Here is a 14,548-nt window from a genome sequence, read left to right as displayed (position 1 = left end):
AAACCACGGACCTCTGGAATACCGGCCCAGCGTGCTACCGTTACACCACGAAGGCACGGTAGGGAAGTGGGAGAAATACCTTATAACTTACTTGCAGAAAAAAAATATAAACTTTGCCCCAGAATATTGCATAATGCTTCTACATTAAATCTGACAATTAAAATATGGAAGAATATTATTATTGAAATATTATCTTTCCTCTGAAATTCAGCGAGTGTTGCCAGCAATATTTTGCTTGAATTTCTACAAAGACAACACAACCTGTGTTTCTAAGTTGCCGCCTTTTCCACAGGAATACAAAAATTTGCGCACCTATAAGCTTTTTGACAAATAGAATAAGGTTGTATGTTGCTTTCGTTGTATTTTACATTTATATGCTTTCTGAATTATTTACGGTACTTCAGAAACATATAAATTAAATGAATGTGGGAAAAGAGATACTACACTTAAAAGAGATCGTTAGAAACAGATGAACGCCTTGCACAAAAAAAATGGGACAATTTAATATCTGTCGTTCTAATGGGTCAATTGACGATATTTAACTTGCCATTATCATGCCTCGAAAGCGCGTCTTAGGATATATATTAGATTTATACCATAAGCTATTGTTCTAACATAGGTATTCTGACACAAAATCGAACTTTTTCTGAAACGATATATCTATTTTTTCTATATTTCGCTTGTACAAATCAAATTATGGCAAAGTTCCAAGTTTTGTAAGAATCCCACGAGGACTTTTTAAACAATTAGCTCTCAAAATTTTAGCTTTTCACTGTTAGTTGAATTTGGTATATATTTATTAATATCTCTTTTTATTAGACTTACTTGATTCCCTCTTTCACAATTTGAAATTTAGGTTAAATCCAAGTAAAACTCCCAGATATTTTCTGCGAACTAAAGACAGGAAAATAGTTTTCCACAATTATGTAGGATGGGTAGACTGGGCATTGTCTTACCTCACTGAACCAGGAAAATACTCTAAATCCAAGTTAAAGTATTTATTTTAAAATTATTCTAAAAGCAGTCATTGATTCCCTGTACAACCAAATATTACAAAAGGACGTTTCAGTTCAAAAATTAGAAAAAGGAATTGACGTAAAATAAGACACATCCCTATTGATGAATTTAGATTCCTTTAGAAAAATACAATTAATCAATATATTATACAACCTTATGGAGAAAGGCCACAGTCTAATTTCTCTGCAGAAACTCACCAAATTGGCAAAAATTGCTAAACGTCCCCAAGTTAATGACAAAAATTGTGCAGGGGCAAGCAAATACTTTTAACTAAGGCCAAAAACATATTTTAGTGCATCATGTAGACAGTGCTGTGCCGATGTGAAATGGTGTTTGTGTGATTATTATTGTTGTACCCGTATTGTTTTCCAGGATGCCATTGAGGAGAAGGAATGGGAGCATTTTTTACTGGTAAAGTTTTTGTTTTAAAAATTTTGAAACAGTTGAAAACAGCATTTTATGCATTTAGTTTTATACCTTTTACTCTAAATGCGTTTCAAACTATGAACACGGTGTCATGACATTCCTGTATATAGGTCAACCAATGAAAAATAAAAATCCCTGATAAATTTCAAGGAATACGAAACCAAAAATGCTTTGATGATTAATCAAACATTTTTATAAATTTATAGTTTTTTATGCATTTTTACTCTTATTAAAAACACTGTGTTATAAAAATAATTATTAATGACTTAATGTGAGACGTGAAACTGCGATGCTCATTTGTGATTATTTTATAAAAGTTAGGTTCCAGTTCACTTATAGCAATGCTTAACACCGAATGCAAATTTTTATCAGTAATATGTGATCGATATTTATTTTCCAATACTTCATCAACGAAAACGTTCTTTTACATAAATATTCGATCCATGTAAAACTAATTACTTTTTGACGTAATCCAGAAAAATTTTTAATATGTCTGCATTCAGGAAACCATAAAAAACGTTCATTTGCTTGAATGAAACTTTTCCATTAACAAATGATCCGACTAATTAAGACACAATAACACGTCGAATAAATACTAATTCAGCAGACAAACAACAAAAATCAGCGTTATATTTACAAAATTTCCACAGGACTAGTTTCGATGGTTTTACCGAACCACCATCCTCAGCTGCAAAACCGCAAATGAACAAGATAGGAAAAAATGATTAGATAAGATAAGAAAGCCTGGACAAGAATAAGCAAGTGGCGCCATCTGTTTGGTGAAACCAGAACTAAAACATAATTTCTTTAAAGGCCGAAGGCAAATTTGGATTGGAATTAGGATCGTTAACTAGAACAGAAAGATTTTTATGAATGTGAAATGCCTCTAGAAAATCCAGTTATCCAATGGAAGATGTTTTTTGAATAATTTTGGCAGCAGAAAAATTGAAAGTGTGATTTTCGGACCAACAATGTTGCGCAACAGAAGACTTCTGTGTTTCCTTTTTTCTAACATATGCCTCATGTTCCTTGACGCGAAATTTCAAGGCTCTCTTAGTTTGGCCAATGTAAATTAAAACACACTGGCAAGGAATCCTATAAATACCCCAGGAATTCATATCCGGAATGGGGTCCTTAAGTATGGAACTCGGAATTTTATTGATGGGAGAATAAACAACCCGAAAGTTAAATTTCTGCAAAATATGTGCAACTTTATAGCTAATTGATGGAAAGAAGGGAATGACAACAGAATTTTTATAATCTCCTAAAACAAGAGTGTGCCTTTTAGTGTGTTGAGATGAGAATTTTTTAACTGCTTGATTAATAATGTTGGGTGAAAAGCCCCTGTCAATAGCTATTGCTTTTAAATAATTTAGTTCTTCATCAAGGGCTAGTTTGGAGGAGCAAGCTTGAAAAGCACGGAAAACATAGGAATAAAATGAAGCTAACTTTTGTTTAGTCGGATGACATGATTTAAAGTGTGGTGGAAGGAAAACCGATGAAGGTTTACGATAAACTGTAGTACTGAAGTTGGATGTGTTACGTGTGACCAGAATGTCGAGAAACGGAAGAGAATTGCAAGTCTCAAGTTCAAAAGTGAACTGAATAGCAGGATCAATAGAATTCATTGTTGAAAGAACTTTATTTAAATCATCTTTATTACCTTCAAACAGGGTAAAAGTATCGTTTAAGTAGCGGAACCATGCCGGGAAGTTTAAAGTTTCAAACAATTTTGATTCATAATAATGCATGTAGATATCAGCCAGGATGGGACTGAGGGGGCTTCCCATGGCTAAAATCTCAGTTTGCTTGTAGTATTTATTTTGGAAAACAAAATGTGTTTGTTTCAAACAGAGTTGAGTGAGAGAAATTAGCTCATCAATTTCGATGCAAGAGAAATGAAATTCGCGAAGTCTGATTTCTAGACATCTTAATGCACCCTCCACTGGGACATTGGTGAATAATGATTTTACATCAAAAGAAACCATGAGTAAATTACTAGGAGAAATTTTTTAACCTTTTTTACAAACTCTATTGAATTTTTTATGGTGTAAATGTTATTGTCTAAGAGAGTGAAAAATCGAGAAACCAAATATTTAGCTAATGGATACGAGGCAGTACCAAAATTTGATACAATAGGGCGGAAAGGAATACCACTTTTATGAATTTTGGGAAGAGCATATAATCTGGCACAATTCGCAACAGATGGGATAAGTGAATGTTTTAAGTTGCTTGAAATGATTTGCGAAGATTTAATCGCAGTTTTTATTTTTGACAAGTCGGAAGGTGAAGGATCTTTAGGGATCGGATTATATGGTCCTTCGTTTAAGAGTTTAGTGACACCATCGATGTAAGTGTTATCCATGACGACTATCTGGCCACCTTTGTCGGCCTTTGAAATAATAATATCCGGGTTAGAATGAATTTCGCGCATTGTAGCTCTTTCTCTCGCAGTTAGATTTGGTTTTAAAGGTTTATTATTGAATTTCACATTATGAGCAATAAGATGCCTAATCATTTCTTTCTGTGAATCTGAAACTTTACTGAACTTGAAAGCTTTTTCGATAGGAGCCAAAATCTTTGGAATCGAGGGTTTACAGGTTTGTGAGAAGTTAAAATTATTAATTTTAACTTAAATTAAAATTAATTTTAACTTTAAAGTTAAACTTTAAAGTTAACTTTAAAGTAAAAAATTAAAATATTGATCCTGCTATTCAGTTCACTTTTGAACTTGAGACTTGCAATTCTCTTCCGTTTCTCGACATTCTGGTCACACGTAACACATCCAACTTCAGTACTACAGTTTATCGTAAACCTTCATCGGTTTTCCTTCCACCACACTTTAAATCATGTCATCCGACTAAACAAAAGTTAGCTTCATTTTATTCCTATGTTTTCCGTGCTTTTCAAGCTTGCTCCTCCAAACTAGCCCTTGATGAAGAACTAAATTATTTAAAAGCAATAGCTATTGACAGGGGCTTTTCACCCAACATTATTAATCAAGCAGTTAAAAAATTCTCATCTCAACACACTAAAAGGCACACTCTTGTTTTAGGAGATTATAAAAATTCTGTTGTCATTCCCTTCTTTCCATCAATTAGCTATAAAGTTGCACATATTTTGCAGAAATTTAACTTTCGGGTTGTTTATTCTCCCATCAATAAAATTCCGAGTTCCATACTTAAGGACCCCATTCCGGATATGAATTCCTGGGGTATTTATAGGATTCCTTGCCAGTGTGTTTTAATTTACATTGGCCAAACTAAGAGAGCCTTGAAATTTCGCGTCAAGGAACATGAGGCATATGTTAGAAAAAAGGAAACACAGAAGTCTTCTGTTGCGCAACATTGTTGGTCCGAAAATCACACTTTCAATTTTTCTGCTGCCAAAATTATTCAAAAAACATCTTCCATTGGATAACTGGATTTTCTAGAGGCATTTCACATTCATAAAAATCTTTCTGTTCTAGTTAACGATCCTAATTCCAATCCAAATTTGCCTTCGGCCTTTAAAGAAATTATGTTTTAGTTCTGGTTTCACCAAACAGATGGCGCCATTTGCTTATTCTTGTCCAGGCTTTCTTATCTTATCTAATCATTTTTTCTTATCTTGTTCATTTGCGGTTTTGCAGCTGAGGATGGTGGTTCGGTAAAACCATCGAAACTAGTCCTGTGGAAATTTTGTAAATATAACGCTGATTTTTGTTGTTTGTCTGCTGAATTAAATGATCCGACTGCAAATCAATCAGTTCTAACTGAATCTGAACTGCAGCATCTGAATCTGAACTGCATATTAAGATGAAACGGCGTGCTTATTAATGACATATCTTTTTCCTTTATTTTTTTTTTAATTTTAAAATTTTCTGCTGAATTCAGCTCGCACTTCTGTTACTACTTATATCTGCGTAGATAATCGGGTAGGAAAGATATGAAAATATCGTTGAACAGTATTTCATAATGAGCTGGATTAAGCAATTAAAACGACCGCATTCGGCTTCCAGGCCGACTTTTACCCACCCCTGATTTAGAGCGTATCTCCAAAATCTTTCACTACTTACCAAAATCCCAAATCTGTTTAATACTGTTGCGAGCTACGGGATCGTTGATGTTTCTCGTTGATGATCATTGATCGTTGATCTTATGGGTTTTAAATAAACCCAGGTAAGCAGGAAGAAATGAATAATTTATTAGAAAATAAGCGAAATAAATAACTCACACAGTACAATAATATCTGGAAATAACTCAAGCAGAACGCTGATATTCAACAATTGCTCCTTACCACATAAAATAAATCTTAAAATTCCTCAAATCACTCTCAGGGTAAACCCCTAACTCGTAATTCAGCTAACCACTAGTCTCATACAGCTGCTTCACTCTAGCTCTACAACCCGTCTTTATGCCTTGCAGCACAGGCTCTGGAAACTTCTGGAAGAATTTGTCGTAAGGCTTCCAAAATGTGTTTTCGCGGATGTTCTAGAAAGTCGCAAATTGGTAAAAAATGCCTAAATGTCCACTATTCGACGACAAAAATTGTTGCTGTCTTTGGAACGAAATTGCCTATATCTCATCTTCTAATACAGCTATTTTTACAGTTCTAAAGTTGCTCCAATCAGAGTCAAATGATCTACAATTCTGCACAAAAAAATAAACATTTAAATACAAGGCATATGACAACAAATTAAGTTAAACATAAAAATAAATCATAAGATTGCCATTGTAAAAATAATAAATAAATAAAATATATTGTTGCGAGCCTACGGGTTCGTAATAGATTGAATGTACAAGTACGATAATAGGTTAATAAAATTTATTCTTATCAACAGAAATATATCAGAACTCTGGAATTTTCCTCAGGGATATTCGTACAAGTGTTCACAATATCACGCAGTATAATCAGCAGTTATACTTCAAACTACTAAAAACGTTCAGTACAACGCAATGTAAAGCGCATCTAAAGAGAAAGTTAACTCTGATATTTCAGGTCACGCGGAACTAAAAAACTTGAACAAAAGAACTCAGCAATTGAGAGCAGATGCTCTCTCTTCGGCTTTAAATAGTTTTCAACCGGCCACGAGATATTTCTAGCCTTTTCTGCTTCTAGAAATTACTGGAAAGCAATAAGATTGTGGATTATGGTTACAGCTAACATAGTGATTAATTACATTTATTCAATTTCAATACAAATTACTGAGATGCCGATTTACTCAATGTTAAATGCACATGCCCCTGTGTTCTTACTTCTCCGGCATCGTTTTCCCTTAAAAAGTCTCGTGCTATATTACACAGAAAAATACAATAATATTTATTATAATTCTACTAAAATTAATATAAATATTAAATTCATAACAATATAAATAAAACAATACAAAATACTACAGCAATACAGAAAAACAAAAACGCATTAGAAACGTATTAACAGTTTACAAATATTTACGTAACGAATGATATGTATATTTTCCCATATTTTTTATATTAGATCATAATCATTTCTTCAGATAAAGCATCTTAGTGCAATTAATCTCAGCCCTTGTACTTTTAATACCTTTTATTAATTTCGCTCATGTATTCATGCCACTGAGATTCAGAGTTAAAAATGGACAATTTCATCCTATCTTGTGAATGCAGTAAAAGATTCTTGTAACTAAATTTTATTGAAATTTGATATGTTTTAACGTCGAGAGGATAATCTATCCGTAAATTAGTATTTTCTTCAATCATGCTACATCAAGAAAAACTATACATTCAAAAACATTTTTTATGAAACAAAGTATTATCAGGTTCAGTGTTCCTCCTTACTTGCTTTGGGAACATTAAATGACCTGATTCGGAACAGGGAGCTTACTAAAGCTATGTTCAATAAATGTGGGAAGTAGACAAGATACAAAGGAAGGGTACACGAAACCCTTTATTTTTCTCTCTTTACAATGATTTCCTGACTTCGGAATACGGAGACCAACCACTTGTGGTCTGAACGTAAGAATATAAAAATATTAACTAAATTCTAACTAAACTAACTTTGGATTAATAAACAAGTGTCTACTTGAAGATTGGCCGTATATTAACAGAAAGGTCGTATGTAGTACAGAGAACTCTTAACACTACGATACGTTTAAAATTATCAAGAGGATTAAACCTCTGGCCTTGAAGGCAACCAGCAACCGAGTAAAACTGCCATGGCAAGCGGCCTGCTCCTAATCACTCCTTCCTCTCTCTTGCTTGGCGAAAAGCCACAACTTAAGTACTTGGCGTTCGCAAGAAAAATTTGTATAAATAAGTTAAAGCTTTTAATTCTGGACGGAAGTAGAAAATAAGAAGTGATAGTAAAGATTTAAAATAAAATAAACGTTAGTAAAACTTAAGATCCTTACATACTTCCCGCCAGAGTTAATTAGTTTGAAACTGAGGTCTAAAACGACCTTGTTGAAAACTTTTAGCTCTAGAATCTAACGCGAGGCCAATCTTTTACAAACATTTCTCACTAGAAACTAGAAATTTAAAAAAAAAATCGTTTTTTATATTATCAACTCCATGGACAATTACTTTTCATCTGTACTGCATCTAAACAGGAGCTTTTAGTTGAAATCTGGTTCCTTCCAGAGATCTGGAAGGAAAACTAGTTTAATGAAATGTTACACAATTAAATGGCAAGTAACATGAATACTTATATTTCTCTTAACATTCTTATTTCATTCGTGACTTTATTTAATTCTCTCCCCGTGCTCTCTGACATGTGTTGTAAAAGAAAAACCCAACACGAACGTGTTTATGTACAAGTGTTCAACACTACCGCCTGCAATCAAAACACTAACGTGTTAAAATTCAACATAACAAGACCTCATAACACACCTTATATTCATCTCTAAACCCTGAGGTACTATTCTGAAAGTGGCTAACTCTGAAGTGTAGCGAAAGAGAGCCTAACTACATTCATTCAACCTTTAACACATATTTACAATAATTTGCTCTTTTTACAGTCACACGAATAAGTTAAAATTTTTGGCATTACTTTCACTTTTAACATATCACAGTATTTCTTAACGTTTAAAATAACAGTTCACATTGTATATAAGAACATATTAACATGCCGTTAATTTTACGCATTTTAAAGCATACATTAGTAGTACATTGTTAACTTCTATTCTTTTCCAAGCAAGTGCCAATTCTTCTACATTGAAATACTACATTTCAAAAGTCTTTCAGACTACAACTTCTTTCTTGCCAGAATCTTTTAAATAAAATTTTATACAATAACTTTTACAATATTCAAGTATTTACACATTCTTATTATATATTAATTTTAGTTTTACTCGCGAGTAATTGAAAAACATAATACCAAAATAATAGGTAACAACTCATTTCTCGCCCTTTTTTCGTACATCCTTTTTTCTGCCCAGTCCTGGAAGGTAGCGAAAACTAGCGTCTGGTTTATCTTCCTTCTTGTGCGGGTTCGCCCTTCAGTTCCTTCCTCTATGAGCTTTGTTTTCCTTCCAGTTCGGTCAGCCTTGAAGACCTTCTTTTTCGCCTCTGCCTGTGGTCTTGGCCGTTTGATGGCAGCTGGTCTTGGCGGAACCGGGACACTTCTCTCTCGTTTCTGCTTGGATCTCGTTGCTGGCTGTTCAAATTTTCCTTGTTTCTTTGCCTCCGCAGCTGGTGTTCCTTCAGCAATTCGTCGACATTTGCTGCGTAGACTCCTGTCCGATGGGTAGATCTTCCGTTTGGGAGCCGTGTTATAGTTGCCGTTATTTCTCCTGGCTCTCTTTGCATTCGTCGTACTTCTCCCTTCTTCATTCTGGGGGTGGTCGTGCGCTCTCTTTTCTGGTCGGTGGAACGGCTTCTTTTTCTTGTTACCTTCAATTTTCCAACGGGGAAACTTTCTTTTCAATTGCTCCTGCCTCCTAATGGCTTGCCCTTATGATTGTCGTTGTTCCACCTCTGGAGCTTGTGCCTGCCGTGCCGGATCCTGCAAAAGATCTTTAAATATTTGCATTTTATTACGGTCATAGAATGGTTTTATCTGGTGAATGTTTGCGGAGCATGTTTCACCATTCCTGGCTTTTAACACCACCACAGCCTGAGTTATTTTTTCTATGACATATGGTCCTTCAAATCGTGGAAAAAATTTGGCGGTTTTATCTTCTGGTGCTGAAGAAAGTGAATGCTTAATTTTTAATACTTCATCTCCTACTTTATAAGTTACTCCCCGTCGTTTCATATCGTAATAAAGTTTCTGTTTTCTCTGTGCTCCCCCCCCCGAGGGTTGACTCAGGCGAACGCCTGGGAAGTACTGGCTAGGATCTGTACCTAGGCAGTCTCAACCACGGGGGTATACAAATTATCTTCACAGGACTAGAAGAGTATTGTACTCAGGTTGGTTCAGGCTTGGCAGGGACCGTACTGGTACTGTCGTGTCTGTTCCTTCGGCTGTGGTGGAGCTACATGGTTTATATTGTCGACTGAGTTCCCGGGGGTTTGACCCCATTCAGTTTTCGTGGCGGGGACTGACAAAGCGGACAGAGCACCTTATTACAATGTGGTTTGGCCGATGGAGTGGTGCCCGGAGGCAAGGTGACAGCGTTTTAAAATTTGCAACGAAGCGTTCTGGCAATGCTTAGTAAAAGCCGGACGGGGACTGCGGGGGTTGCGCCCGCGAGAACGAAGGTCCCACGGGTCTTGGATAATTCAAACTCTTTATGGGTTCCGTATAATGAGAACCTGGGTGGGAGGTCCTTCACCCGGTGTGTCTGTGTCTGTTTTCTCTGTGCTACTTCAGTGTTCTTTTTTGCTTCTTTAATTAATTTTTCTATATCACCCATTTTAAATTCTGGGGCTCTTTGTTGAACATAAAATAATTTATCTAACGGCGTTATAATCTTTCTGCCTAAAAATAACTCAGCAGGAGTTTTGCCCGTTGTATCATGTTTTGCGGTCCTAAGGGCGAAAGCTAATTCATTGACATAGTTATCCCAGCTTTTATGAAAATTTTTAACATAACTACGGATAATTTTCACTATATTTCTATTGACCCGTTCCGCTATATTTGATTGCGGCCGATACGGGACCATTTTTAAATGACGTATGCCCAGTTTTTGGCACATGTCTTCAAATATATTACTTACAAATTGAGGACCATTATCCGATATAACTTTTAGCGGCGCCCCGTATTTTAAAATTTATTTGTTTAAAATAGAATCAGTAACTAATTTCGCGGAGGCTCGTTTTAAGGGAACAATTTCGGTCCACTTACTAAAATGATCAACCATAACAAGGAGATACAGACTTTATTTAACTGACTTTTTGGGAAAGGGCCAAATAAATCGATGCCAATTATTTCATTTGGAAATTCGGATTTAATGCTATTTAGAAACCCGGCCGGGCGGAAATTAATATAATTAACTGCTTGACATGTTGGGCACGACTGGACATACGCCCTTGTTAACTTTTGCAGTTCAGGAAAATAGACTGCTTCGCGTACGCGTTGGATAGTTTTTCGAATACCAGCATGAGAAGCTAAAGGGCAGTCGTGTAACTCCTGCAGGATATTTAATCTAAGACTAGCTGGGATAACAGGTCGAAATTCGTTTTTGGAATTTGTAGTTTTTCTATAAAATAATAGACCATCTATTAGTTCGTAATTGGCCGCCCTGTTTCTTATCGCCACAATATCTTGGTGGCTAAAATTTTCAGGAACCTTTAAATACTCATAAATATTTCTAAATTCAGGATCCTTACCCAGTTCGGTTATTACAGTTTCTCGGGAATTTATCGGACATGCTGCGAGCATTGCCACCTTTACAGTATTACCTTCTTCATCTATTTTTATTCTGGATAGGGCATTTGCTACGATATTTTCCTTTAGGGGGTGTGCTTGATTACCAGATTATACTCTTGTAACTTGAGTGCCCATCTTATTATCCTTGGGGATAAGTTTTTCCCTGAGTACAATCTAGTTACCGCCGCATGATCAGAATACACTGTTGTTGGCGCCCTTCCAAAATAGACTCGGAACTTTTGCACTGCTAACAGAACTGCAAGTGCCCCTCTCTCGGTCGCGGAATAATTTCTTTGTGCTTGATTTAAAGTTCGACTAAAAAATGCCACGGGCTGCTGATTTTGCGAAAGTACCGCTCCTACCGCATAATCCGAAGCATCCACTGAAATTTCTAAATTCTCATCCTTTTCAGGAAATTTCAAAACAGGGGCTCACGTTAATGCTTGCTTTAATTTTTCGAAAGCACTATTGGCTTCGGCCGTCCACGAGAATCTTGCCTTTTTCCTTTTTAATTTTAACAATGGTTCAGCCATAGCTGCAAAATCTTTTATAAAGGACCTATAATATGAACAAAGTCCTAGAAAAGAAGAGAGCTTTTTCGCCGTATTTGGCGGCGGATACTTTTGCACAGCGATTATTTTTGATTCGTCTGTCTCGATTCCTTTCTGAGATATTTTGTAACCTAAGTATTTTAATTCAGGGGCTGCAAATTTGCACTTTTCGACATTAACTTTTAGACCGGCCTCATTTAATAATGAAAACACCTGTCTTAAATCCTGTACATGTTGGTCTAGATTATCACTAGTAATAATAATATCGTCTAAATAGATAAATGTGGACTTTCCAGGAACAGGCCTTAGCACAATGTCCATACATCGCTGATATGTTGCCGGTGCCCCTGAAAGGCCAAACGGCATACGCAGGAATGCATAAGTGCCAGACTTGGTTATAAAAGCAGTCTTAGGCACGTCTTCCGGTTTAATCCCTATTTGAAAATAACCAGTCGTTAAGTCTAAAGTCGTCATGTATTTGGTAGAAGTTATGTTCCTTAGAATTTCTTCAATAATAGGTAACGGATATACCGGATATTTAGTCATGGAGTTTAATTTACGATAGTCAATCGCAAAACGCCACCGTTTTGGATGTGTTATTGGATAGTCATTGTTTTTCTTACATAAAACAACCGGGCTGGCATAACTACTTGAGATGGGCGTTATGATCTTTTTACGTAACATATCTCTAATGTGCCACTCTATAATTTTTTCTTTATTCTTATCATATCGGTATGGTTTGTGGCGAACTGGCAGTGAATCTCCGGTGTCGATACTATGGTTAGTAACTTGAGTAAATCCTGGAATATCGCTAAATAACGAAGCAAACTCACTTACTACTTGTCGGATTTTTTGTTGCTCTTCCTTAGGCAGGTGGTCAAGTTTAAGATTGGTGGTTCTGTTTTTTCTTCTCGAACTAGTTTCATCGTCAGCTTAAGGGACGCTTCGTTAAAATCCAGCGTTGCTTCTGCCTCTGATAGAAAATCTATCCCTAAGATGGTATGTGCTTGCAAATTCTTTACGATAAAAAACATTATCTTTAATTGTTCGTCCTTGATACGAACATATAGCGGTAATTTACCTATGCACTTGCATCTTTCTCGCTGCGCAGCTAACACTGTCGTATTATCCGAATTATATATGCGGTATTTCCGAAAATACTTCCTAAAAGAATCTTCTGCCACACAGGAACACTGCGCGCCTGTATCCAGGAGTGCGGTGGCTGGGATGTTATTCACCAACACTTCAATCTTTGGAAGAGTCCAATTTTTCACCATCACTGTATTTAACTTGAAGGAAGATGGGTTTTCTTGGCCTTCGGATTTCCGCACCCTCCCGTCAGCAGAAATCCGTTTTAGTTTAAATCTTGTTTTTTCCTTTCCGTGCTTTCCTTCTTTTTCCACTGGCCTTCAGACTTTTTTCCTGGATTACTATTGAACTGTCGACGTTTGCCGGTTGTTTTTGGATACTCGGGTTTCCTTGCCCACTGATTCGCTTTCCATCCGTAGCCGTGTTCTTGACTTTGCTGTCGTCTTGGCGCACCAAATTGGTTTTGTTGTTCATACTGGCGTCTTCTTTCAATGTCCGCCGTTCTTCTACTTTCAAACTGGATTGCTAGCTCAAATATCTTTTCCAGTGTAGTCGGATTACTTAATTCAATAAAGTCTTGCACTTGGGGCAGTAACCTCGGCAAAATCACTTGAATTATCTCATCCGGACGGTTTCCATACAAGAGTTTGAAGACGTTAATGTTTCTTAAAATAAAGGTGGAAAGATTTTCGATTCGTTGCTGATATATGCTGAAAATTTCCGTTTCTAATTTTGTACGATCCCTTACGACAGGGACGGCTTTTACTAAGGCAGTCTTGAAATTTTCGTAAGTATAGGTGGGACTTCCTGCTTGACCCAAGAGACTTCTCCTGATACATTTGAACCAATTAAGCGCTTGGCCCCTCAAAGCGCTGGTAGCTAAGGTGACTTTCTGGAACTCATGCACGGGATACAGCATGAAGTGGTCCTCCAATTTTTCCAAAAAACTGGTTACCGGTGAGTTTGCATTAAATGTTGCTTCTGGTTTCATCGATGCGCGCATGGTCTGGACGATGTAAACAAATCCTTCCAGGGCGGCAGCTGGCATTTCTGGATTTTGAGCCGCTTCTGCAGGCAGCACAGGTTCTTCTTGAAACTCTGACATGGTTATACTTCTTCGTTGGGCGCCACTATTAGGTTCAGTGTTCCTCCTTACTTTCTTGGGGAACATTTAAATGACCTGACTCGGAACAGGGAGCTTACTAAAGCTATGTTCAATAAATGTGGGAAGTAGACAAGATACACAGGAAGGCTATACGAAACCCTTTATTTTTCTCTCTTTACAATGATTTCCTGACTTCGGAATACGGAGACCAACCAGTTGTGGTCTGAACGTAAGAATATAAAAATATTAACTAAATTCTAACTAAACTAACTTTGGATTAATAAACAAGTGTCTACTCGAAGATTGGCCGTATATTAACAAAAAGGCCGTATGTAGTACAGAGAACTGTTAACACTACGATACGTTTAAAATTATCAAGAGGATTAAACCTCTGGCCTTGAAGGCAACCAGCAACCGAGTAAAACTGCTATGGCAAGCGGCCTGCTCCTAATCACTCCTTCCTCTCTCTTGCTTGGCAAAAAGCCACAACTTAAGTACGTACTTGGCGTTCGCAAGACAAATTTGCATAAATAAGTTAAAGTTTTTAATTCTGGCCGGAAGTAGAAAATAAGAAGTGATAGTAAAGATTTAA

This window comes from Stegodyphus dumicola, chromosome X2 (genome assembly GCF_044657685.1).
Source record: "Stegodyphus dumicola isolate Sdum_Otavi_A_Nest chromosome X2, ASM4465768v1".
Lineage (NCBI taxonomy): Eukaryota > Metazoa > Arthropoda > Arachnida > Araneae > Eresidae > Stegodyphus > Stegodyphus dumicola.
The sequence above is the reverse complement of the archived record's forward strand: the minus strand, read 5'-3'. Positions refer to the sequence as shown.